General features: G+C 48.2%; 1 protein-coding gene across 1 annotated transcript in view; it reads right to left on the bottom strand.

Moving 5' to 3' along the window:
- dock6 (dedicator of cytokinesis 6) overlaps window positions 1–27863 on the bottom strand; it is a 218519-nt gene that overhangs the window by 6452 nt on the left and 184204 nt on the right. The window contains exon 51 of the transcript XR_013549428.1: window positions 24995–25105. The gene's annotated coding sequence lies outside the window, so the exon portion shown is untranslated. The remainder of the gene's footprint in view (window positions 1–24994; window positions 25106–27863) is intronic.

The raw sequence follows: 27863 nt of genomic DNA, 5'->3' as shown, positions 1-27863 counted from the left end.
CAATAGGTGCAGGAGGAGGCCATTCAGCCCTTCGAGCCAGCACCACCATTCAATGTGATCATGGCTGATCATTCTCAATCTGTACCCCGTTCCTGCCTTCTCCCCATACCCCCTGACTCCGGCTATCCTTAAGAGCTCTATCTAGCTCTCTCATGAACGCATTCAGAGAATTGGCCTCCACTGCCTTCTGAGGCAGAGAATTCCACAGATTCACAACTCTCTGACTGAAAAAGGTTTTTCCTCTTCTCCGTTCTAAAAGGCCTACCCCTTATTCTTAAACTGTGGCCCCTGGTTCTGGACTCCCCAAACATTGGGAACATGTTTCCTGCCTCTAACGTGTCCAACCCCTTCATAATCTTATACGTTTCGATAAGATCCCCTCTCATCCTTCTAAATTCCAGTGTATACAAACCTAGCCGCTCCAGTCTTTCAACAGTACGTGCTGAGGGAAGCACTGAAGCTCAGTGCAGCCAACGCCAAGGCTCTGTGGGGGATGACCACAGTCTAGGGTCCTTCTGCTGTTGGACATTGGGGGGCAGAGTCCTGTGGGGACACCCCTCAAACAAGGGCAGGGAGATCACCCCATGGGAGTTCCATGGAGTTTCACTTTGTTTTAAAATGGTTGCAAACACTACTGACTGTGACACTAATTAATGTATCAACGCTGAGAATGTCTGGAGAGTCGATGCACAGTTTTTGTTTTTGTATATACTTTTGTATTCTAAATAAACTTTATTTTTGGAAAAAACTTCCTCTGGATGTTTACAAGTGCAAATGAAAGTAACGGTTTCTTGACTAGTACTTCAGGGGTTATGGGGAGAAGGCAGGAGAATGGGGTTGAGAGGGAAAGATAGATCAGCCATGAGTGAATGGCAGAGTAGACTCGATGGGCCGAATGGCCAACTCTGCTCCTTTGACTTATGAACCTATGAAATACACATGTGGGGGCATCTTACACCCACTCACCCACTCAGGTCACAGCTAACTCTGGACATCTCTACGATAAGTGGGAGGAATTGCCTATTGAAGGGAACACAGTCAACTCTCTCTCCCCCTCACCCACCCAAGTCGGTGTACTAGTTTCAAAGTCGACTTGTTGAGTCTCATTGTCAGTAACTCGTTTTCACCTAGCCCACAGCCAACAATGGCCTGTTTCCTTTATCATCGCTACTTCTTTACGCATCTTTCATTCATTTGTTCCATATCTCTCTACATCTGTATACTAAAACGCTCGTTTGCTATCTTGTTTGTGACTGAACTTCAGCCAACACGGTACACGATAGCGCGACAATTGTAGGCCCACCTTTTACTCACCATTGTCAGTTTAGTGATAATGCAAGTAGTTTTATTGAAATCGGTGTTATAATTTTACAGTTATTCACATTTTAAAGTTTAAAAGGAGGGGAGGGGGAGGGGAGGAGGGAGGAGGGGGGAAGGGGGGAGTGGGGGAGAAGGGAGAGGGGAGGGGGGTTGAGGAGAGAGGGGAGTTGAGGAGAGAGGGGAGTTGAGGAGAGAGGGCAGGGTGCTGCATCAATGCAGGAGAGGTTTGGGCCCAACGGGTCCACTTTGTCTAGTCAACGTCTATATCTCTCGTTTCCTTTAGTGGAATCAAGGGATATGGGGAGAAGGCAGGCACGGGTTACTGATTGTGGATGATCAGCCATGATCACAATGAATGGCGGTGCCGACTCGAAGGGCCAAATGGCCTCCTCCAGCATCTATTTTCTATGTTTCTATGTTTCCCTCTCCCCTGACTCTCAGTCTGAAGAAGGGTCTGGACCAGAAACGTCACCTATTCCTTCACTCCAGAGATGCTGCCTGACCCACTGAGTCACTCCATCTTTTTGTGCCTGTCTTATGTTCAACTTTGGGTCAGTCCTTGTTCAGAAGCTGTGGAGGAGGGAGGTCAGAGAAGAAAGGAGGAGCAACAAAGGGGAACATGGGAACGGAAAACGATGCAGTGTTTATCTGTTTCTCATCTTTATACGAGCTTGATCACTGAATCTAAATCCTTGGATAGCACCAAGTCAGAGAGAACATTGATGCTTGAGATTTGAGAGGAATGCGCAGAGTCTGGTACGGGCGGGTTAGCGGAACATGTGACGGAACTTATTTTATTAAATCGCAATAACACCAGCAAAACGCAAGGCGCATTCTCCAAATGCCTCTTTGACGCCCATGTTTCAGGGTTTGCTGAGAAGGGTCGACGAGGCATGGTGGCCAAGGAGGAGATGGAAAGTGGGGCATATTGGTGTCAGGGACGGAGTGTGGGCAGAGAGGCAGGCAGGACTGAGGTAGCTTTAAGGTGAGAGGGGCAAAGTTTACAGGAGATGAGCGGGGCAAGTTTCTTTTCTACGCAGAGGGTGTTGGGGGCCTGGAAAGTGCTGCCAGGGGTGGTGGTGGAGGCAGATACGATAGTGGCGTTGAAGATAGGCACATGGATATGCAGGGAATGGAGGGATATGGATCACGTGCAGACAATAGACAATAGACAATAGGTGCAGGAGGAGGCCATTCAGCCCTTCGAGCCAGCACCGCCATTCAATGCGATCATGGCTGATCACTCTCAATCAGTACCCCGTTCCTGCCTTCTCCCCATACCCCCTCACTCCGCTATCCTTAAGAGCTCTATCCAGCTCTCTCTTGAAAGCATCCAACGAACTGGCCTCCACTGCCTTCTGAGGCAGAGAATTCCACACCTTCACCACTCTCTGACTGAAAAAGTTCTTCCTCATCTCCGTTCTAAATGGCCTACCCCTTATTCTTAAACTGTGGCCCCTTGTTCTGGACTCCCCCAACATTGGGAACATGTTTCCTGCCTCTAATGTGTCCAATCCCCTAATTATCTTATATGTTTCAATAAGATCCCCCCTCATCCTTCTAAATTCCAGTGTATGGCGGAGGAGATTAGTTAACTTGGCATCATGTTCGGCACAGACATTGCGGGCCGAAGGGCCTGTTCCTGTGTGGTACTGTGTAATGTTCTACCGAGCGGGAGGGTAGAGTGGAGGGACAGGGCGGGGGGAGGGGAGGGTGAGAGAGTTGGGCTGGGGCATGGATAGATAGACATTGTGTGAGGTCAGATGGGTAGTTAGAAGGGAAGGGGACGGAAAAGCAGACCTGGAAAAGAAACAGTAAAAAAAAACTATGGTAAAAACAAACCCTGAGTTTCCAAAAACAGCATTTCTTTTCTGCCGGAGCCAGGAGCTTTTCCAGATGGATAACTCACTCCATCGTTCATTCTGTCTGTGGAAACTGACCCTCCCCCTCAAACATGCACGTCACAGTAGTTTTACGTGTGGCTGGAGAGGCAACAGGTAGCCATCCCGAGAGCAGCTATTTAGGAGCTTGGCACTGCATGAAACATGGGCGGCACAGTGACGCAGCGGGTAGAACCGCTGCCTCACAGTGCCAGAGACCCAGGAACCATCCTACAAAACCCCAGGTGCTGTCTGCGTGGAGTTTGCATGTCCACCATGTGAGGCCAAGTCAGTGGATATTTTTAAGGCATAGACAGATTCATGATTAGTACAGGTGTCAGAGTTAACGGGGAGAAGGCAGGAGAATGATATTCATGCTATTGAGGGCGTGCAGCGTAGGTTTACTAGGTTAATTCCCGGAATGGCGGGACTGTCATATGTTGAAAGACTGGAGCGACTAGGCTTGTATACACTGGAATTTGGAAGGATGAGAGGGGATCTTATCGAAACGTATAAGATTATTAAGGGGTTGGACACGTTAGAGGCAGGAAACATGTTCCCAATGTTGGGGGAGTCCAGAACAAGGGGCCACAGTTTAAGAATAAGGGGTAGGCCATTTAGAACTGAAATGAGGAAAAACTTTTTCAGTCAGAGAGTTGTGAATCTGTGGAATTCTCTGCCTCAGAAGGCAGTGGAGGCCAATTCTCTGAATGCATTCAAGAGAGAGCTAGATAGAGCTCTTAAGGATAGCGGAGTCAGGGGGTATGGGGAGAAGGCAGGAACGGGGTACTGATTGAGAATGATCAGCCATGATCGCATTGAATGGCGGTGCTGGCTCGAAGGGCCGAATGGCCTTCTCCTGCACCTATTGTCTATTGTCTAATGGGGTTAGGAAGGAGATAGATCAGCCATGATTGAATGGCGTAGTAGACTTGATGGGCTGAATGGCCTAATTCTACTCCTATCACTTATGACCAGGTGGGTTTCCTCTGGGTGCTCCGGTTTCCTTCCATATCCCAAAGACATTCTGGTTTGTCGGTTAATTAGCCCTGTGTAAATTGCCCCTGGTGTGCAGGGAGTGGACCAGAAAGTGGAATAGCACAGAACTATTGTGAGCGGGTGATCGGCATCGACTCGGTGGGCCGAAGGGCCTGTTTCCATGCTGTATCTTTCAATCATTTCATAGAAACATGGAAAATAGGTGCAGGAGTAGGCCATTCGGCCCCTTTGAGCCAGAACTGCCATTCAATATGATCATGGCTGATCATCCACAATCAGTACCACGTTCCTGCTTTCTCCCCATATCCCTTGATTCCATTAGCCCTAAGAGCTAAATCCAAATCTCTCTTGAATACATCTTGAATACATTGAATTCAATCAATTTCAAACTTGCATTAAAACATATTAATGTCCAAGCAGCTGAATGAGACAAGACTGGGTCATACCTTGGTCACGGGATAACTGGAGCAGGAGTAGTCCACTCGGCCCCTCAAGCCTAGTCCACCACTCAACGCCATCATGGCTGATCTACACTGGCCTTCCCAACATTGTCTCTCTCCACAGTAAATAGGATCCAACCTCCACCCGGGCAGAGAGACTCCACCCTCTGAAAGAAGAAGTATCTGCACCTCATTTTTAAATGTCCGGCCCTTATTTTGGAACTGTGTCATGTTCATAAGTCAGAGGAGCAGATTCGGCCATTCTGCCCACCGAGTCTGATCCACCATTCAATCATGGCTAATCTATCTCTCCCTCTCAACCCAGTTCTTCTGCCTTCTCCCCATAACCCCTGACACGTGCAGGTTTGTAGGTTAATTGGCTTGGTGTATGTAAAAATTGTCCCTAGTGGGTGTAGGATAGTGTTAGTGTGCAGGGTTCGCTGGGCGGCGTGGACCCGGTGGGCCGAAGGGCCTGTTTCCGCGCTGTATCTCTAAACTAAACTAAACCCGTACTAATCATGTATCTGTCGATCTCTGCTTTAAAAGGACCCATTGACTAGGCCTCCACAGCCCTCTGTGGCAGTGAATTCCGCAGATTCACCACTCTCTGACTAAAGAAATTCCTCCTCATCTGTTGTGTCCAGAGTCTTGGCGTGGAAACAGACCCTTCGGCACAACTTTCTCTCGTCGACCCGACCAACATGCCCCATCTGCACTGGTCTCTTTTTGTAAACCAGCATCTGCAGTTCCTTGTTTCTCCAGGTTGAAGATTGAAAGTGGAGACTGCAATGCTGTGTGGTGCGATCGGGAAGAATTTCCAGTCACGATCATTGGCACAGAGACACGGACAAGTGTTCTTTGGAATGGACGGAGGGTGTGGCGGGAGTCTGGGGAAGGACGTTGGCAAGCTGATGGATTATGTGTTAGGGAAACATGTTTTAGCCGTGCTGCAAAGCCCTTGACTTGCAAATAGTCACCAGCCTCTCTCACAAAGACATCCACTCGATCCAGAGTATTAGAGTCATACAGCGTGGACACAGGAAACAAACCAATATGCCCCACCTACACTCGTCCCCTTTTGTACACCAGCATCTGCAGTAGACACACAATGCTGGAGTAACTCAGCGGGCCATGCAGCATCTCAGGAGAGAAGGAATGGGTGATATTTTGGGTTCTTCCCGACCCGAAACGTCATCCATTCCTTCTCTCCTGAGATGCTGCATGACCCGCTGAGTTACACCAGCATTGTGTGCCTGTCCACCTTCGATTTTAACCAGCATCTGCAGTTTTTTTCCCTCCAGCATCTGCAGTTCCTTGTTTCACCAGCTTAAGGATTTGGCCGTGTGGTGGTAGAAGGTACGAGAGGTGAGGTTTTCGAAAAAGGCACAGCATCTCTCGGATAGGGACTGTTTACTCTGCTGCAAATTCACACAATTGCTGTTTCATGCACTGTTCTCAGCCTCCACAGCATCTGATCATGGGGAGGCATTGGATACGGTCTTTTATAAATGAATTCCATTCAGCTGAATCACAACATCACGAGTGGAGAATCCAGCCCCGGCCCTGACCACACAGGGGTGTGGTTCAGACTGTGTTCCTGGGCAGAAACACAAGGACACAAGCACGGTGGCGCAGCGGTAGAGTTGCTGCCTCACAGCGCCAGAGACCCGGGTTCAATCCTGACTACCGGTGCTGTCCGTACGGAGTTTGTACGCTCTCCCCGTGACCCGCGTGGGTTTCCTCCAGCCGCTCCGGTTTCCTCCCACACTCCAACGACGTGTAGATTTGGAGGTTAATTGCCTTCTGTAAATTGCAAGTTGTCCCGAGTGTGTGTAGGATAGTGCAAGTGTACTGGGTGATTGCTGGTCAATGCGGGCCTGGTCGGCCGAAGGGCCTGTTTCCACCTGTATCTCCGTTTAGGTTAGAGATACAGTGCAGAAACAGGCCCTTCGGTCCACCGAGTCCACGCTTTCCAGCGATCCGCAGGGCACTAGCATTATCCTACACACACTAGGGACAATTTCCAATTTTACCGAAGCCAATTAGCCCACAAACCTGTGCGTCTTTGGAGTGTGGGAGGAAACCAGAGCACCCGGAGAAAACCCATGCAGGTCACGGGGAAAACGTACAAACTCTGTACAGGTGACGGCACGGTGGCGCAGCGGTAGAGTTGCTGCCTTACTGCGAATGCAGCGCCTGAGACTCAGGTTCGATCCTGACTACGGGTGCTGTCTGTACGGAGTTTGTACGTTCTCCCCGTGACCTGCGTGGGTTTTCTCCGAGATCTTCGGTTTCCTCCCACACTCCAAAGACGTACAGGTTTGTAGGTTAATTGGCTTGGTATTAACGTTTTTAAAAAATTGTCCCTAGTGGGTGTAGGATAGTGTTAGTGTGTGGGGATCGCTGGGCGGCGCGGACCCGGTGGGCCGAAGGGCCTGTTTCTGCGCTGTGTCTATAAATCTAAATCTACAGACCGAAGGTAACACAAAATGCTGGAGTAACTCAGCAGGTCAGGCAGCATCTCTGGAGAGAGGGAATGGGTGACGTTTCGGGTCGAGACTGTTCCCACTAAACTCCATACAGACAGCACCCGTGGTCAGAATTGAACCCGGGTCTCTGGCGCTGTAAGGCAGCAACTCTACCGCTGTGCCACCATGCCTCCCTCTCAGGTCTAGGTTAGGCCCTCTTAAATCTCAAACATCTAAGGGTCGCAGGCAGCATTGAACTCTCGCTCTGCCTCTCAGACTGCCCGCCCTTCCTGAGCGCGAGATTCTCCAGACGCTGGATAGTCAGGGGCCTGGATCTCCACTCCGCTCCCACCTCAGGGGACAGGGATGAAGCCAAAGGGAACAGTCACCCGTTTGTCACCAGTGGAGCCACCACTACCAGTGCCTTGACCGATTACATTGGGCGGGGCGGGCCGCATCCACATCAGCTCACTGGAATGCCCCGAGTATTAGAGCAGTGGGAATAAACTAAACCAGAGATGGCCCTTCATACATTCATCACAGGAGCAGAATTATGCTGAATTACGCAGAATTTTTTATTCAGTGATCGAGCTGATATAAAGATTAGCATCGTTTTCCGTTCCCAGGCTCCCGTTTTTGTTGCTCCTCCTTTCTTCTCTGACCTCGATCCTCCACAGGTTCTGAACACGGACTGACCCAGAGTTGAACGTGTTCCCTGCAACAGGCAATTTCTCCCACACCTCTGGCAGGTTTTGGAAATGTCCAGCGGGAAGCACTCGCCCTGGGTGTAAAGTGCCTGTCCCTCTTAGGCGATTTCAAGGCGACTGCCGTTGACTAGGCTGTTGCCGAACGTTTGCCGGGGTGTCGCGGGCGTGACCGTGAGGAGTCTTCAATGAATCGTGGCGGATCTCGGCGCGGCGCGGAAATAATTTCCAGATAGAAATTTCTGGGCGACAGCTGGCTTGTCGCACGCAGGTATCGTAGCTTATTGCGGGCGCTGTCTGTCGCACGCTGTCCCCAGGTTTGCTAGGTTGTCGCAGATGCATTTAGAAGCACGTAATATGAAATTAAGAAAAGGCATTTGAAGATACCAGAAAATAATTTTGTTTAACCAATTTATTTACCGTCAGGACATTTGACAGGTAGATTGGAGGCGGCAGTTTGACGGTCAGGTAAGCGTGGGAATTTCGCGATGTTTCCAAAGACGGTGTAATCTCTTAGCCAGGTGCTAGTTTCACAAAAAAAAAGCGACTTTGTGTGTTTTGTGTTGGTTGGGGTTGTGTAATTTGCTTATTTTATTGCTCTTATTGTTGGACTGTGGGTGACGAAATCTCGTCCAAAGGTGACCCTTCTTCAGACTGATGTGAGGGGTGGGGGTGGGACAAAGATAGAATGTAGTTGGAGACAGGAAGACTAGACAACAAACAATAGGTGCAGGAGTAGGCCATTCGGCCCTTCGAGCCAGCACCGCCATTCAATGTGATCGTGGCTGATCATTCTCGATCAGTACCCCATTCCTGCCCTCTCCCCATACCCCCTGACTCCGCTATCCTTAAGAGCTCTATCTAGCTCTCTCTTGAATGCATTCAGAGAATTGGCCTCCACTGCCTTCTGAGGCAGAGAATTCCACATTCACAACTCTCTGACTGAAAAAGTTTTTCCTCATCTCCGCTCTAAATGGCCTACCCCTTATTCTTAAACTGTGGCCCCTTGTTCTGGACTCTCCCAACATTGGGAACATGTTTCCTGCCTCTAACGTGTCCAACCCCTTAATAATCTTATACGTTTCGATAAGATCCCCTCTCATCCTTCTAAATTCCAGTGTATACAAGCCTAGTCGCTCCAGTCTTTCAACATATGACAGTTTAGAGAGACAGCGCAGAAACAGGCCCTTTGGCCCACCGAGTCCACGCCGACTCGCAATTGCCCCGTACACTAGCACTATTCCACACACTCTTTACCCCTTTACCCTTTACAATTTACTCTTTACCGAAGCCAATTAATCTATAAACTTGCACGTCTTTGGAGTGTGGGAAGAAACCGGAGCACCCGGACGAAACCCACGCAGGTCACGGGGAGAGTGTACAAACTCCGTACAGGCAGCATCCTTAGTCAGGATCGAACCCGGGTCTCAGGTGCTGTAAGGCAGCAACTCTACCGCTGCGCCACCGTGCTACCCTGTAGAACTCCACGTCTATGGAGTCTGAACTGTTTGACTCGTCTCTACATCATCATGGAAGACAGTGGAACGAATGCACCATAATGCTGTGGATTATATTCTGCACTCTGTATAGTCCCCTTTGCTCTACCTATTGTAGTTGTGTTTGAGCTGAATGATCTGATATGGTGTATCTAAAGTGTAAGAAAATAACTGCAGATGCTGGTGACTTCTCCAACTTTAGATAGTGGGAGAACTGGGATGGGGGAGGGGATAGAGAGGGAAAACAGGAACTACCTGAAGTTAGGATTGAAGAAGGGTCTCAACCCGAAACGTCACCCATTCCTTTTCTTCAGTGATGCTGCCTGTCCTGTTGAGTTACTCCAGCACTTTGTGTCTACCTTCGATTTTAACCAGCATCTGCAGTTTAAATTGGGATTAAATTGGAAACTCCCGTTCCGTTTAAATGCTGTTTCCCGATCAGATGGAAGGTGAGAAGAAAGGAGGAGAGGGCACTCCAGCATTGATCTTGGTTTAAGTACCAGAGAGAGTTGAACCCTTTCAAGTTGAGAAGGCTAAGTTCTAACCCGGGTTAAGTCCGTTATCCGCGTCTGGACTCCGACAGCTTGCCGAGGAATGTGGCCGAGGGCTGGGAATGTTTGCTTCAAACCGCATCAGAGCAAGTGGGAGGTACAAGAGGGAGTGTAGGGTTGGTGTTACATCTTACAGGCAAACGCATGACTCCCAGCCTGTCACCGCACCCAGGGCGGACGGTCAGAGACACACGCTTGCAATCAATCAAAAATATCAACACAAACACCATCTTCGTACATGAAGCTCACAGCTGCGCTTCAGTGGAACAACGGTACTTTACTGTCAATTGAAGACAGACGCAAAAAGCTGGAGTAACTCAGTGGGACAGGCAGCATCTCTGGAGAGAAGGAATGGGTGACGTTTCAGGTTCAGTCCACATATAGTTGATTAGTACGGGTGTCAGGGGTTATGGGGAGAAGGCAGGAGAATGGGGTTGAGAGGGAAAGATAGATCAGCCATGATTGAATGGCGGAGTAGACAATAGGTGCAGGAGGAGGCCATTCGGCCCTTCGAGCCAGCACCACCATTCAATGTGATCATGGCTGACCATTCTCAATCAGTACCCCGTTCCTGCCTTCTCCCCATACCCCCCTGACTCCGCTATCCTTAAGAGCTCTATCTAGCTCTCTCTTGAATGCATTCAGAGAATTGGCCTCCACTGGCGAATGACTTAATTCTGCTCCTATATCTTATGAACACGTTCAGTGAAGTTCCTTTCTTGCTCACAGTTCAGTAAACATCATGCTATACATAGGCACAATCAGACTCAAGTACAAGAGTGTAAAGATTAGTAGATTACACTGGGGCACCGATACAAGAGCACCTTTCCAGTTCAACTCTCACTGAGCTTTGCAAAAAGACCCAAAGTGCTGGAGTAATTCAGCGCCTCTGGAGAACATGGATTGATGACATTTTGGGTCGTGAACCTTCTTCAGAGTCTGAGTTCGAAGAGAGATCCTGACCTGAAACGTCACCAATCCATGTTCTCCAGAGATGCTGCACGACCCACTGAGTTACTCCAGCACTTTGCAGTCTTCTTTTGTAAACCAGCATCTGCAGTTCCTTGTTTCTACTTTCCTCATCCAACATCTGTTCCATCCTTGATAATGTTTATTTGGTCAAATTATAGATTTTAATCCATGTGTTTCCTCATCTCTAACCTCCATGTATCCAAAAATCATCTATCAACACTGTCTCTTTGACACCATTTCTGCCATTCGCCAACCATGGTCAGTTGTACATAGAGGATTTTACCATGCTCTGGAAATTCCTTTAGATTTTGTGACCTCAGAGATACAGTGTGGGAACAGGCTCTTCAGTCCACAGTGACCACCGATCCCTAAACACTAACACTATTCCACACACTGGTGACAATTTATAATTTTTTTACCAAAGCCAATTAACCTACAAACCCGCACGTCTTTAGAGTGTGGGAGGAAACCGGAGCACCCGGAAAAAACCCACGCAGGTCACAGGGAGAACATACAAACTCCGTACAGACAGCACCCGCAGTCAGAATGGAATAGACAATAGGTGCAGGAGGAGGCCATTTGGCCCTTCGAGCCAGCACCGCCATTGAATGTGATCTTGGCTGATCATTCTCAATCAGTACCCCGTTCCTGCCTTCTCCCCATACCCCCTGACTCCGCTATCCTCAAGAGCTCTATCTAGCTCTCTCTTGAATGCATTCAGAGAATTGGCCTCCACTGCCTTCTGAGGCAGAGAATTCCACAGATTCACAACTCTCTGACTGAAAAAGTTTTTCCTCATCTCAGTTCTAAATGGCCTACCCCTTATTCTTAAACTGTGGCCCCTTGTTCTGGACTCCCCCAACATTGGGGACATGTTTCCTGCCTCTAACGTGTCCAACTCCTTAATAATCTTATACGTTTCGATAAGATCTCCTCTCATCCTTCTCTGGTCCCTGACGCTGTGAGGCAGCAACTCTACCGCTGTGCCACCTCAGAGCACTAATTCCTCTCTCCACCACTCTCCCCTTTTGAAACTTACAGATGTCCCTGGAGGTGTGTGAAAGGTTCCCAGGAACGGTGCTGAGTTATGGGGACTCCCAGGTGAGAGATTAGTGTCAAACCCCGGCAACACTGCCACATAAATAGCAGGGCCTCTCTGCAGAGCATGTAACAACATCCGGAGAAACATATTTTCCATTTTCTCTTTTTCAGGCCACAAAACATCATTACCTCAGTCTCTGTGATGAAGACCAAACCCGATTCACTCCTCGACCTTCTCCCCCTCTATCTCCCAATTTAAGATGTCTAGCTTTAAGGTGAGAGGGCAAAGTTTAAAGGAGATGTACGGGTCAAGTTTAGGTTTAGATTTATTATTGTCACATGTACCAAGATAAAGTGAAAAGCCTTGTTTTGCTTGCTAGCCAACAGGTCAGATAAACCATATATAGAATCAGTTCATATATACAACCATATAACAATCATATATATATATATATATATACACATACACATATAGTATAAAAAAATAACAGCAGATGCTAGATAGAGCTCTTAAGGATAGTGGAGTCAGGGGGTATGGGGAGAAGGCAGGAATGGGTTAATGGTTGAGAATGATCAGTCATGATCACATTGAATGGCGGTGCTGGCTCGAAGGGTCGAATGGCCTCCTCCTGCACCTATTGTCTATTGTCTATGCCAGTACAAATTGAAGGTATTTATTTCACAAAATGCTGGAGTAACTCAGCAGGTCAGGCAGCATCTCAGGAGAGAAGGAATGGGTGACGTTTCGGGTCGAGACCCTTCTTCAGACTATATATATATATATATATATATACATACACAATCAGTTCAAATTCAACTGCACTAGGTAGAGCAAAGGGGAAGATACAGAGTGCAGAATATAATTCTCAGCGTTGTAGCACATCAGTTCCAGAGACAAAGTCCAATTTCCTCAATGGGGAAGAGGTAAATCGGACAGTACGCTGGCTTATGTGAAAGGTTTTTTATACAGAGGGTGGTGGGCGCAAGGATAGTGTTGCTGAGGATGGAGGGAGATGAGGCAGTGGTGTTTAAGAGGCTTTTGGACTATGTGCGGACAAGATAAAGATTGGTCCAGGTATCAAGTTTGGCACAGACATTGTAGACCGAAGGGCCTGTTCCTGTGCTGTACTGCCCTGTGTTCTAAGACTCGGTGCTTTGGAGACTGCCGGTTGTGGAAGCCAAGAGTCAAGGGAAGAGTGTTCAGTTGTCAAAAACTGAGGTCCATATTGCAACCGAAGATCTATGTACATGTCCAACAGATCAGATACACCATATCAAAGGTATTTATTCACAAAATGCTGGAGTAACTCAGCAGGACAGGCAGCATCTCAGGAGAGAAGGAATGGGCGACGTTTCGGGTCGAGACCCTTCTTCAGACTGATGTCAGGGGGGGGGGGGGGGCGGGACAAAGGAAGGCTATAGGTGGAGACAGGAAGATAGAGGGAGATCTGGGAAGGGGGAGGGGAAGAGAGGAACAAAGGAACTATCTAAAGTTGGAGAAGTCACCAGCATCTGCAGTTATTTTCTTACAGTTTAGATACACCATATCAGATCATTCAGCTCAAACTCAACTACAATAGGTAGAGCAAAGGGGACTATACAGAGTGCAGAATATAATCCTCAGCATTGTGGTGCATTCGTTCCACTGCCTTCCATGATGATGTAGAGACGAGTCAAACAGTTCAGACTCCATAGACGTGGAGTTCTACAGGGCAGCACGGTGGCGCAGCGGTAGAGTTGCTGCCTTGCAGCACCTGAGACCCGGGTTCGATCCTGCCTAAGGGTGCTGCCTGTACGGAGTTTGTACACTCTCCCCGTGACCTGCGTGGGTTTCGTCCGGGTGCTCCGGTTTCTTCCCACACTCCAAAGACGTGCAAGTTTATAGATTAATTGGCTTCGGTAAAGAGTAAAGGGGTACAGAGTGTGTGGAATAGTGCTAGTGTACGGGGCAATTGCGAGTCGGCGTGGACTCAGTGGGCTGAAGGGCCTGTTTCTGCGCTGTCTCTCTAAACTGTAATATGTTGAAAGACTGGAGCGACTAGGCTTGTATACACTGGAATTTAGAAGGATGAGAGGGGATCTAATCGAAACGTATAAGATTATTAAGGGGTTGGACACGTTAGAGGCAGGAAACATGTTCCCAATGTTGGGGGAGTCCAGAACAAGGGGCCACAGTTTAAGAATAAGGGGTAGGCCATTTAGAACTGAGATGAGGAAAAACCTTTTCAGTCAGAGAGTTGTGAATCTGTGGAATTCTCTGCCTCAGAAGGCAGTGGAGGCCAATTCTCTGAATGCATTCAAGAGAGAGCTAGATAGAGCTCTTAAGGATAGCGGAGTCAGGGGGTATGGGGAGAAGGCAGGAACGGGGTACTGATTGAGAATGATCAGCCATGATCACATTGAATGGCGGTGCTGGCTCGAAGGGCCGAATGGCCTCCTCCTGCACCTATTGTCTATTGTCTAAAACTAAAGTCCATCGAAGGTCATCATTGCTGAAGTTAGTCAAATATAAAATGAGTTTACACAGCTATCACAACTATTCCCAATGGGTGCCCTGAGGAAAAAGCAGGGATCCATGGGGGGGGGGGTTAATGGAACCTAGCAGAGATCCAGAGGTGGCCCATGCTGTGCAGAAACCACAGGAGAATAACGCGCTGAGACCTTTGTGGGGTGAGCACTTTGTGTATGGGTGCCAGAAGCAGGATCTACGCACCCCAAACCATTGATAACCAATTAATCATAAATGATGTCCATAAATAATAGGAGCAGAATTAGGCCAGTCCGCCCATCGTGTCCATCCTGCCATTCAATCATGGCTGACCGACCTCTCCCTCTTAACCCCATTCTCCTGCATTCCCACCATAACCCCTGACAGCCGTACTAATCAAGAATCTATCAATCGAAGGGGACACAAAATGCTGGAGTAACTCAGCAGGTCAGGCAGCATCTTGGAGGTTGAGTTGACTGAGTTACTCCAGCATTTTGTGATACCTTCGATTTGTACCAGCATCTTCAGTTATTTTTCTAAGAATCTATCAACCTCTGCCTTAAAAATACCATCGACTTGGCATTCACAATGAATTCCACAGATTCACCACCCTCTGACGCAAGAAATTCCTCCTCCTTCCTAAAGGAACGTCCTTTCATCCTGCAGCCCACTAGTGGAAACATCTTCTCCACATCCACTCTATCCAGGCCGCTCACTATCCAGTAACTTTCAATGGTGTCCCTCCTCAACCTTCTAAACTCCAGTGAGTGGAGGCCCAGTGCCGACAAACCCTCATCGCGTGTTAACAGGACAGATCAGTTACGAGGAGGAAAGTGTGGGTGCAGGGAGCTGCCCACCCGCGATGGCGGGAAGTGCCAGGGGTGGGTTGGATCAGAGCCCCTTCGGTGGGTCTCTGATCAGAAGCCAAACCGCAAATGATTCCCATGAAGTGGTTATTCACAAAATGCTGGAGTAACTCAGCAGGTCAGGCAGCATCTCAGGAGAGAAGGAACGGGTGACGTTTCGGGTCGAGACCCTTCTTCAGACTGATGTCGGGGGGGTGCGGGACAAAGGAAGGATATAGGTGGAGACAGGAAGATAGAGGGAGATCTGGGAAGGGGGAGGGGAAGGGAGGGACAGAGGAACTATCTAAAGTTGGAGAAGTCAATGTTCATACCGCTGGGCTGCAAGCTGCCCAGGCTAAATATGTGGTGCTGTTCCTCCAATTTCTGGTGGGCCTCACTATGGCACTGGAGGAGGCCCATGACAGAAAGGTCAGACTGGGAGTGGGAGGGGGAGTGGAAGTGCTCGGCCACCAGGAGACCAGTTTGGCCAACGCGGACCGAGCGCAGGTGTTGAGCGAAGCGATCGCCGAGCCTGCGCTTGGTTTCGCCGATGTAAATAAGTTGACATCTGGAGGTGTTGCTGCCAACTGAACCCAAACTTACAAACGCAGCCTGCCAGAAATAAAACTCGGTCGGCTCTTTTCGACATTACACTGGCTGAAACGCTGCCAGTTTAGAGTCAGTCGTTACCATACAAGGCAAGCAGGATAACTCTCCCTTTGGTTTGGTGCAGCAGATCCAGACCTGTTGCCCGATGAGCCCAGGGTACAGTGTGGGACGTGGAGACTCAACTGCCATGGCTGCAGAGGTCCTAAAGCCCCTCACCTTTGGGCATTCCTGCACAAAACACCATCCCAACCTGGCACCCTGTGTGCTCAAGACTACAGGAGTCAGACCACGCCCAAGGCCACAGAACTGATCACAAGATCGTGTAGGAAAGAACTGCAGATCGTGTAGGAAAGAACCCAGAGCAGTTGATGCAGGGCGCTAAACTGAAAGCCAGCTTGAAGGAGATTTGGGATGGGAGGGGATAAAGCTGTTGGATCTAAGGTAGACACACAATGCTGGAGTAACTCAGCGGGGCAGACAGCATCTCTGGAGAGAAGGAATGGGCGACGTTTCAAGTCGAGACCACACTGTGTGTCAGAAGGAATTGCCGACGCTGGTTTACACCGAAGATAGACACAAGCTGCTGGGGCAACTCAGCAGGACAGGCAGCATCTCTGGAGAGAACTGCCTGCTGATGGGGATGTGTCTGATGGGGGGATTAAAAAGGGAGGTCCCTCAATTAGCCAACTCTCAAGCCCATCTTCTTCTCTCTCTCTTCCTTTCACATTCTGTCCATCCGAGGGTGCGACTCGCCTTCGGAGGCTCCGGCCGCGGGCCGCGTGGACGTCGGAAGATCGCAGGCCCCTGGGTGGGGGCCGACTCCGGGAGCTCCGGCAGCGGCAGCGTCTTCGCCCGCCCCGAATGGCGGGGCTTGGGTCGGCCCGCCGCGGACCTTTCACCGTCCGCCTCGGCCTGGAGTAGGCCGCGGGATTTTCCACCGCCCGGCGGGGGCTTCAATGTCGGGAGCCACGACCGCCCCGACGTGGCAACTTCAACAGCCTGACCGCGGGAGAAGACGGCAGGGAAGAGAGAAGACATTCTGGCCTTCCATCACAGTGTAGGAGACTCACTGTGATGGATGTTTTTTAATTTTATGTTGGTTTTGTGATTGTGGGTTTTATTGCTTTCTTTTTATTGCCTCTCATTGTTGACTGCGGGTAATATAATTTAGTCCAAAAACATGTTTTTGGATGGCAATGAAGGCTATTCTATTCTATTCTATTCTATTCTATTCTATTCTATCCCCTGCCTCTCCATAGTGTTCAGACTCACTCTCTCTCTCTCCTCCCTCCTAGCTTCCAGACTCCTGGCACCAAGCCGTCTCTGCCTTCGATCGACACAGAGAGAATAATCAGAATCAGTCCCAGATGAAACTCAAAGCAAGGGAGGAGTGGAGGGGGGGGGGGGGGGGGAAGTAATAATTAGACTAATGGTGAACATCTGCCAGGTCCAAAACAACTGCAGCCAGGTCCAAACTGAAGGAGCAAAGCCCTTCAAATGGGACAGAAAGCTCACCGGAAATTACTGCAAAAACATTAAAGCTTGTGATCGCTATTCAGGAATCCCCATTAAAAAAAAAAAGTTTAAACAACTTTCAGTCCATGTAAAAAGAGTTCTAGTTTTTTGTGCAGCTTTGAACAGGAATGAGAGAGTCCATTTAATTAGGTGGATGGGAAAGGATGTTGTTAAAATTGGAGAGGGTCGTTGTGCTCTCGATAGTATCGCTTCTGTCTCTCTGCCCTATCTGTGCCTCTCATGGTTCTATATACATCAATCTAGTCTCCCTCTACGTACAGCATTCCAACAAACCCCAACGCACATTGACAATCTGAGCTGGCTCTGGGTCAAACATAGGTTCACCAGCATGTTTTGCTGAACTTGGGGCTCAGCACAGTGAACAAGTCATGATTCATTTCTTCCAAATTACATTCACGGACCGCACGGTTAAAAAGGATGGAAAATTCCGATGAGATAAAAGTTTGTAGGAACCAAGTGGATGGCTGTCAAAGTAATGGGCTCCAGCACTGTTTTAAATCACAGTCCAGGATCTGCACAGGTCTCGCATTCAGTAACAATAGCTCCAGACCCCACACAGTTGTCACACCAGGTACAACCTAACTGACATACTACCATGACTTGACATAGACAATAGACAATAGGTGCAGGAGGAGGCCATTCGGCTCTTCGAGCCAGCACCGCCATTCAATGTGATCATGGCTGATCATTCTCAATCAGTACCCCGTTCCTGCCTTCTCCCCATACCCCCTGACTCCGCTATCCTTAAGAGCTCTATCTAGCTCTCTCTTGAATGCATTCAGAGAATTGGCCTCCACTGCCTTCTGAGGCAGAGAATTCCACAGATTCACAACTCTCTGACGGAAAAAGTTTGGCAGACATATGGATCGGAAGGGTTCAGAGGCTTATATGGCCCAAATACAAATAGCCCAATGTGTCAGGGAGGATTACAGATGCTGGTTTACACCAAAATTAGACACAAAATGCTGGAGTAACTCAGCAGCAGAGGCAGCATCTCTGGAGAGAAGGAATGGGTGACATTTCAGGTCGAGCAGTCTGAAGAAGGGTCTCAGCCCGAAACGTCACCCATTCCTTCACTCAAGAGATGCTGCCTGACCCGCTGAGTTACTCCAGCATTATGTGTCTATCTTTAGCCCAATATGCCAACATTGTCAGCTTGGACAAGGTGAGCTGAAGGGACTGTTTTGTTGCCGTACAGCTCTTTGACTCTAAAATTGGAGCAAGTATCTTCCATACTCGGCTTGTACTCACTGGAATTTAGAAGACTGAGGGGGGATCTTATAGAAACTTACAAAATGAGTTGGATGATCAGCCATGATCATATTGAATGGCGGTGCAGGCTCGAAGGGCCGAATGGCCTACTCCTGCACCTATTTTCTATATTTCTATAAACTCCTCCAAAATAGAGTTCAATGGTTTGGTAGTTTGATTCAGTGGAATAACTTGGTAGGTGGAATAACAACCAATCCACCTGTGGAAGGAACTGCAGATGCTGGTTTAAAATGAAGGTAGACACAAAAAGCTGTGGCAATGCTGACAGAGTGAGAATCGCAACAACACAGCAGCTGCTAACGCTGGTTCCAGCACAGCTGATCAAAGAAATCCAGTCTCATTAGTCTGATAATCAAGAGATATTGATCGATGTAATTGAGTAAATGGGCTATGAAGAGGAAAGTGGATTTGCTCTACACTTCAAAGGGACTCCCTTCTCGAACATTCTGCACATGATTGCAAAATGAGAAGGTGAAAGAAAGGGGGCAAGGTCAGAAATTAAAATAGATTCTGAGCAACAACAAAAAAGGAAGGAATGGGTGATGTTGTCTGAAGAAGGGTCTCGACCCAAAATGTCACCCACTCCTTCTCCCCAGAGATGCTGCCTGTTCCGCTGAGTTACTCCAGCCTTTTGCGTCTATCTTTGCTGATTGTAGTGTTGCAACTACAGAGAAATTGCAGGTAAAAAAAGTACAAGGTTCGTAATGAGGTAGATTGGAAGATCAGGAATTCATCCCCAGCAGATGGAAGGTGTGTTGAAGAGTCTGATAAAACTGGGGAAGAAGCTATTCTTCAATCGAGCGTTGTCAAGCTTTTGAATCTTCTGCTCGACAGGAGGGTGGAGTAGAGGGAATGACTGGGGTGTGAGCTGTCCTTGATTATGTTGGCTGCTTTGCCAGGGCAGCATGAAGTGCAGGTGGAGTGGATGGGGAGCAAGCTGGTTTGTGTGATGGACCAGGCCGACTTCTCAACTCTGCAATTACTTGCTGTTTTGGATACAACAGATGCCAAACCAAGCTGCGATGCATTTGCAGAGGATGCTTTCTATGGTGCATCTGTAGAAAGTTGATGGGAGTCATTGGAGACATGCCGAATTCCAATAGCCCTCCGAAGAAGTAGAAATGTAGAGATGTGCAGGAAGGAACTGCAGGCGCTGGTTTAAAATGAAGATAGACACGAAAAGCTGGAGTAACTCAGCAGGACAGGCAGCATCTCTCGAGAATGCCTGAGAAAGGGTCTCGATCCGAAACGTCACCCACTCCTTCCCCTGGATGCTGCCTGTCCCGCTGAGTTACTGCAGCTTTTTGTGTCTAGAAAATGTGGCACGGTGGCACAGCGGTAGAGTTGCTGCCTTACAGCGAATGCAGCGCCGGAGACCCAGGTTCGATCCCGACTACGGGCGCCGTCTGTACGGAGTTTGTACGTTCTCCCCGTGACCCGCGTGGGTTTTCCTCCAAGATCTTCGGTTTCCTCCCACGCTCCAAAGACGTACAGGTTTGTAGGTTAATTGGCTGGGCAAATGTAAAAATTGTCCCTAGTGGGTGTAGGATGGTGTTAATGAGGTGTTAATCTCAGAGAAATCCCGCACAGGTCACGGGAAGAACGTACAAACTCCGTACAGACGGAGCCCAACGTCAGGATCCAACCCGGATCTCTGGCGCTGCATTCGCTGTAAGGCAGCAACTCTACCGCTGCGCCACCATGGTCTTGGAAGCCAGAGGGAGAACCTGATTTAGTTTATTATTAATTGTCACGTGTACCGAGGCAGTGTGAAAATCTTTTTGTTGCATGTTATCCAGTCAGCACAAAGACTATACTTGATTACAATCTAGTAATCAGCGATGTGATGTGGAAGTGAATGGATGTTTAACTGGCTTAATTACCGTAGAACAGCAATCACTGGACACGGAACTACACAGACCATGCAGTGGAGTGCAAATTTGGGAAAACCCTGCCTAAACATTACTGTTCTGATCACCGAGAATTTATTCAAGCATTGGATGCAGTGAAAAGAGCGGCTTTGTGCCCAAGATAGACACAAAGTGCTGGAGTAACTCTGCGGGTCAGGCAGCATCTCTGGAGACAAAGAATAGGAAACATTTCGGGTCGAGACCCTTGTCCAGACTAAACCAGCATCTGCAACGGACATGGACAGGACAGGTTTGGGGAGATATGGGCCAGACGCAGGCAGGTGGCACTAGTGTAGCTGGGACATGTTGGCCGGTTGTGGGCAAGATGGGCCGAAGGGTTACACGCTGTATAACTCTATGACTCTACGACTCAATGCAGTTCCTTCCTTCAGAACTTTGTGCCCCGTGGGTTTCATGGTCTTAGTCATAGTCATAGAGTGATACAGTGTGGAAACAAGCCCTTCGGCCCAACTCGCCCACACTGGCCAACAATGTCCCAGCTACCCGAGTCCCACGTGCCTGCGCTTGGTCCATATCCCTCCAAACCTGTCCTATCCATGCACCTGTCCAACTGTTTCTTAAACGATGGGATAGTCCCAGCCTCAACTACCTCCTCTGGCAGCTTGTTCCATCCACCCACCACCCTCTGTGTGAAAAAGTTACCCCTCGGATTCCTATTAAATCTTTTCCCCTTCACCTTGAACCTGTGTCCTCTGGTCCTCGATTCCCCTACTCTGGGTAAAAGACTCTGTGCATCTACCCGATCTATTCCTCTCATGATTTTGTAGGAATTCTTCTGTGCTTTCAGAGGGCCACAGTATTAAACGAGAGTAAATAAAACATTGGAAATGTGATGGCTCGGCTGTTTTGTATCGTTCCTATCACTATGTCAGAGCGAGGGGATTCAGATGTTGTGAGAATACTTCAGTAAACAGCCGAGGCCACCGTGTGCCAATCCAGGCCAACACTGAGAGGGCACCACATCATGGGGGAAGGGGAGAGTGTATTCAAGTTGGCTTGCAATCTGTTCTTTCTGAAACGTTTGACAATAGACAATAGACAATAGGTGCAGGAGTAGGCCATTCGGCCCTTCGAGCCAGCACCGCCATTCACCGTGATCACGGCTGATCATCCACAATCAGTACCCCGTTCCTGCCATCTCCCCTGACTCCGCTATCATTAAGAGCTCTCTCTAACTCTCTCTTGAAAGCATCCAGTGAATTGGCCGCCACTGCCTTCTGAGGCAGAGAATTCCACAGATTCACAACTCTCTGAGTGAAAAGGTTTTTCCTCGTCTCCGTTCTAAATGGCCTACCCCTTATTCTTAAACTGTGAGGCCCCTGGTTCTGGACTCCCCCAACATCGAGAACATGTTTCCTGCCTCTAACGTGTCCAATCCCTTAATGATCTTATTAAGATAGTTGTTCAATCCAAACAGCCTGAAGATACAAAGAGACTTCTTCGTACTCTGGTGAACATTCAGCCCACCACAGGAACAAGCAAACGACTCGTCCTTTATGCTGAGGGGAGAATGTGAGGATCAAAACCATGGTCTCCCAGAACATGCAGCAGGACTCTCAGCTGAAAATATGACACAAAACATAGAAAGTAGGTGCAAGAGTAGGCCATTCGGCCCTTCGAGCCAGCACCGCCTTTCAATATGATCATGACAGATCGTCCAAAATCACTACCCCGTCCCCACTTTCTCCCAAGGTAACACGAGAAAGTATTTGTAAAGGATGCAGACAAGAGGATGTTACCAGGGCTTGTGTGTTTGAGTCGTAGGGAGACGTTGGGAAAGCTGGGAATTTTTTCTTTGGAGTGTAGGAGGCTGAGGGGTGACCTTACTGAGGTGTACAAGATCACAGGCATGGATGGGGTGAACGCTCACAGTCTTTTTACTAGAGTGGAGAGTTCTACAACTAGAGGACACAGGCTTAAGGCGAGAGGGGAGAGACTGAAGAGGGAGGGACCTCAGGAGCAACTTTAAACCAGAGGGTAATCCGTATCTGGAATGAGCTGTAGACGTGGACATAACTATGACTTTTAAAAGACATTCGAACAGGTACATCGTTAGGAAGGCACAAAAAGCTGGAGTAACTCAGCGGGACAGGCAGCATCTCGGGAGAGAAACATAGAAACATAGAAAATAGGTGCAGGAGTAGGCCATTCGGCCCTTCGAGCCTGCACCGCCATTCAATATGATCATGGCTGATCATTCAGCTCAGTAGCCTGTACCTGCCTTCTCTCCATACCCCCTGATCCCTTTAGCAAAAAGGGCCACATCTAACTCCCTCTTAAATATAGCCAATGAACTGGCCTCAACTACCTTCTGTGGCAGAGAATTCCACAGACTCACCACTCTCTGTGTGAAGAAATGTTTTCTCATCTCGGTCCTAAAAGACTTCCCCCTTATCCTTAAGCTGTGACCCCTGGTTCTGGACTCCCCCAACATCGGGAACAATCTTCCCGCATCTAGCCTCTCCAACCCCTTAAGAATTTTATATGTTTCTATAAGATCCCCCCTCAGTCTTCTAAATTCCAGCGAGTACAAGCCCAGTCTATCTAGTCTTTCCTCATATGTAAGTCCCGCCATCACAGGGATCAATCTGGTGAACCTTCTCTGTACTCCCTCTAAGGCAAGAACGTCTTTCCTCAGATTAGGAGACCAAAACTGCACACAATACTCCAGGTGCGGTCTCACCAAGGCCCTGTACAACTGCAGCAGAACCTCCCTGCTCCTAAACTCAAATCCTCTTGCTATGAATGCCAACATACCATTCGCTTTCTTCACTGCCTGCTGCACCTGCATGCTTGCTTTCAATGACTGGTGCACCATGACACCCAGGTCACGTTGCATCTCCCCTTCTCCCAATCGGTCACCATTCAGGTAATACTCTGCTTTCCTGTTCTTGCCGCCAAAGTGGATAACCTCACATTTATCCACATTATATTGCATCTGCCATGAAGGAATGGGTGACATTCCAGGTCGAGATCCTTCTCCAGACTCACCCGAAACGTCACCCACTCATTCTCTCCAGAGATGCTGCCTGCCCATCTGAGTTACTCCAGCATTTCACTTTTCAACCAGCATCTGCAGTTCCTTCCTGCACTTGGATAGGAAGGGTTTAGAGGGCCGAATGCCACCAAACGTGAAATGCAAAACGCAACAAAAAAAAATCCCTTGTGCCAATTTGGCCGACATGAACAAGGTGGGCCGAGTGGCCCTGTTTACATGCTGCATAGATAGCTCTGTGACTCTATGACTGAGGAGACCAGCGAGTTAAAAATGACACGACAGAAATATCAAACGATTTGTTTTGGAAAACAAACTGGGGGAACAACAAAGGCAATTCCTGTGAGATCCGGAGAGAGTTCTGCTCAAATGCAGCACGATTGTTCAATCTGACATCTAAAACCAATCTAAAATTCAGGGCAGGTTTGAAAACAAAAGTGAAGTATTTTCTCCCAGCCCTGGGTGGGGTGGGTTGTGGTTGGCTTTGGGTTTGCTCGGGCTCTGTTCTTTGGCGACTGATTTTATTTCCATCACCGTTGGGTTCAGTTATTCTGGCTAACCCTCCGTCCCAACGACTTCCGAGCATTCTGCTGGGAATATCGATCACATCCCCCGTCTGACAGAGAGGACAAGGGCTCTAATTTCTGTCCAAAGAAAAAGATTTTTTTTGTTGTTGCAAAACCTCCCTCTGCATTCTCTCTCATTCTCTCTCTCATTCTCTCTCTCTCGCTCTCTCATTTTCTCCCTCTCTCTCATTTTCTCTCTCTCATTTTCTCTCTCTCTCTCTCTCTCCCTCATTCTCTCTCTCATTTTCTCTCTCTCTCTCACATTCTCTCTCTCACTCTCATTCTCTCTCTCATTCTCTCTCTCTCATTCTCTCTCTCTCATTCTCTCTCTCTCATTCTCTCTCTCTCATTCTCTCGCTCTCATTCTCTCTCTCTCATTCTCTCTCACTCTCTCTCTCATTCTCTCTCACTCTCTCTCTCACTCTCTCTCTCACTCTCTCTGTCTATTATTCTCTCTCTCGCTCTCTCTCTCTCGTTCTCTTTCTCTCATTTTCTCTCTCATTTTCTCTCTCTCTCTCTCTCTCTCTCTCTCTCTCTCTCTCTCTCTCTCTCTCTCTCTCTCTCTCTCATTCTCTCTCATTCTCTCATATCCAGAAGAATTAATTCCCCAACCGGTCCCCCCTCGCACGGCGTTTAAACTCCAAACAAACGATAGTTGAGGCAAACGCTAACAGTACCATGTTTAGGGGACTAGCCGACTGCTATTAGTAAAGATACGTCCCGAGATTTTGACTGTAAACATCCCACTTTCACTCAAAACATCAAAGGCACCACTGTTTAACATCAACAACGCCTCTTAGAGTTATTGCAAAGTTCCGGATAAATTCAAGTATCAATTTTGCTTTGAAATGAACGGTACTTTAAAAACTTCCACGACTTACATTGAAAGTTGACTCCCCAGCGCCGCAGTCAAATCCTCCTCCAGCTCTGAGACGTGAACGATTCTAATTCCAAGCCGAGATGGCTTAGGGGCTCTCTCCAAATTGCAACATCTGGAATAAAACGTACGACGTAGCCTTCAATATCCACAGCAACCAATGTACAAGCCTTTTCCGGAGCTCTAAATCCCTGCCCCGTTTTAAATAGACCTTTCTCTCCAAAAGCAAACAGTCAAGGAAGTAAGCAATTTCACTTGAGATTATGTCATGGGGTGGTAGGGAGAATGAGTACACAAACAACCCCCTGCCAATTGCATTATTTATATTTACGCCTACATTCATCCTATTTTTAAAATTATCTTAACAACTCTGCCCAGATTCTACCCCACACACTTACACACATTTATAGGGGTCAATTAGTTTAGTATTAGGGTCTGAAGAGGGGCCTTGGCTTTAAATAAGAAAATAACTGCAGATGCTGGTACAAATCGAAGGTATTTATTCACAAAATACTGGAGTAACTCAGCAGGTCAGGCAGCATCTCAGGAGAGAAGGAATGGCCGATGTTTCGGGTCGAGACCCTTCTTCAATCTGAAGAAGGGTCTCGACCCGAAACGTCGCCCATTCCTTCTCTCCTGAGATACTGCTTGACCTGCTGAAGAAGGGTCTCGACCCGAAACGTCGCCCATTCCTTCTCTCCCGAGATGCTGCCTGACCTGCTGAGTTACTCCAGCATTTTGTGAATAAAGGCCTTGACCTTAAACGTCACCTATTGCCTTTCTCCCAGAGTTGCTGCCTGACCCGCTGATTTACTCCAACATTTTGTGTCTATCTTTAGTTTAGTTTTGGTCTAGTTTAGTTTATTGTCACATGTACCGAGGTACAGTGGAAAGCATTTTTGCTGCGTGCTAATCAGTCAGCGGAGAGACGATACACGATTACAATCGAGCTGCCCACAGTGCACAGATACAGTATAAAGGGAGTAAAGTGTAGTGCAAAGATAGAGTTCTGTAAAGTCTGATTAAAGATAGTCCGAGGGTCTCCATTGAGGTAGATAGTAGCTCAGGACCGCTCTCTAGATGTTGATAGGTGTTCAGTGGCCTGATAACACCTGGGAAGAAACTGTCCCTGAATCTGCAGGTGTGCGTTTTCACACTTCTGTACCTCTTGCCCGATGGGAGAGGGGAGAAGAGGGAGTGGCCGGGTGAGATTAGTCCTTGATTATCGACCCTTAATTAACCAATCAACCCGCACATCTTTAGGACGCGGGAGGAAATCGGAGCAAGCAGGGGGGGGGATCTGAACGTCACGGTGGGAAAGTAAGGTCCACACAGACAGCACTGGGATCAGGATGGAACCTGGGGCAGCGATGGTGTGAGACAGCAGTTCTACACACTGCACCACTGAGGCATTACCATGTGGAATCACACAGGGCAGCATGATGTTATTTTGGCCATCAAGTCCATGCTAGCTTTTTGAAAGATGCAATTATACCACTATCCTGTTCTATCTTGCAGGTCCATTCTTTCTCTTTCCAATGCACATCTTGTTTGGTGATCCAGTTTTCTCCTGGCTTTAGTCATTCCATGTGTTGTTCGCACAGTTTCTCAGCTACCAAAGGGGCCAACAGATTTCAAGTTATTGTCATTTGATCTTGAAGCCAGTGGATAGGTTTGTGCTTCCCACTTGGAACCGGGTGACACTCCATGTTGGGTCAGTGGTCCACTGGCTGGAACGCTCATCCACGTTCAGAATGCTCTCAATGAAGGAAGTTGGTTTCACCTGCAGGAAGGTTGTTGTGCAAGGATATGGTTGTGGCAACTTCAGTCCTTCCCACTGAAGTCCTGTCCGCTTGCCACCTTCACAGTTCGTGACGCAAACAACAACAGAGAGATCTTCACGACGTTTCAGTTTAATTAGTCGTTTATTGAAGTAGTGATACAAACAGATTTATATTTCTTTCGTCATAAGTCTGATCAGGACTGTATCTCACCTTAGCTTCTCCACGTTTGATGGATCACGTCTCTGCATTCCCAATTATACTCCCAATTCTGGCTTCTCCCAGTCCATATATGCCCATTATGCCCAGATATGTATACATCTCATGACAACCCCCAAATGTCCAAAGATAATACAGCAAGATACAAAATAATATAATATGCTAAGACAGCTAGTGAACACAAATGCCTCATGTGATTATATAGTCATAGAATCACTCAACATGGAAACAGGCCCTTCGCCCAACTTGCCCACGCTGGCCAACATGCCCCATCTACACGAGTCCCACCTTCCTGCCTTTGTCCCATATTCCTCCAAACCTATGCTATCCATGTACCTGTGCAAATGTTCTTAAACGTTGTGATAGTACCTGCCTCAACTACCTTTACCGGCAGCTCCTTCCATATACCCACCACATCTCTGAGTGAAAAATCTGTTCCTTAGGTTCACGTTAAATCTTTCGACGTGAGGGGGAAGACCATGCTTCATTGTTGATGGACCTTCTGACCACAGGACATTTGGCCAGTTAGCCGAGATATGGAGGCAGAGAGGCTGAGGTGTAGCTAGTGGCTGGACAATTGGACCTTGGGGCATGCCAGGATTGAGAAGGGGGTTGGAATATGCAAGGGCGGTTGATGCAAAGGGAACTGTATTGTGAAATGTGGGGGGCAGGGAGTCATGCAAGAGATATGGGAAGGGATATGTACCGGGGTATTTCAGAGCATAGAAAAATAAGGTCCATTAACCCCTGGAGCTTGCTCCATCTATATACTAAAACTCTCGTTTGTTCGTTTGTTTGTTCCTGAACTACAGCCAAAACGGTACACGATAGCGCGACAATTTTAGGCCCACCTTACTCACCGTCGTCCCTTTG

This window comes from Rhinoraja longicauda, chromosome 37, assembly GCF_053455715.1.
Source record: "Rhinoraja longicauda isolate Sanriku21f chromosome 37, sRhiLon1.1, whole genome shotgun sequence".
Taxonomy (NCBI): Eukaryota; Metazoa; Chordata; class Chondrichthyes; order Rajiformes; family Arhynchobatidae; genus Rhinoraja; species Rhinoraja longicauda.
Note: the sequence above shows the minus strand (reverse complement) of the source record. Positions and strands in the feature narration are given on the sequence as shown.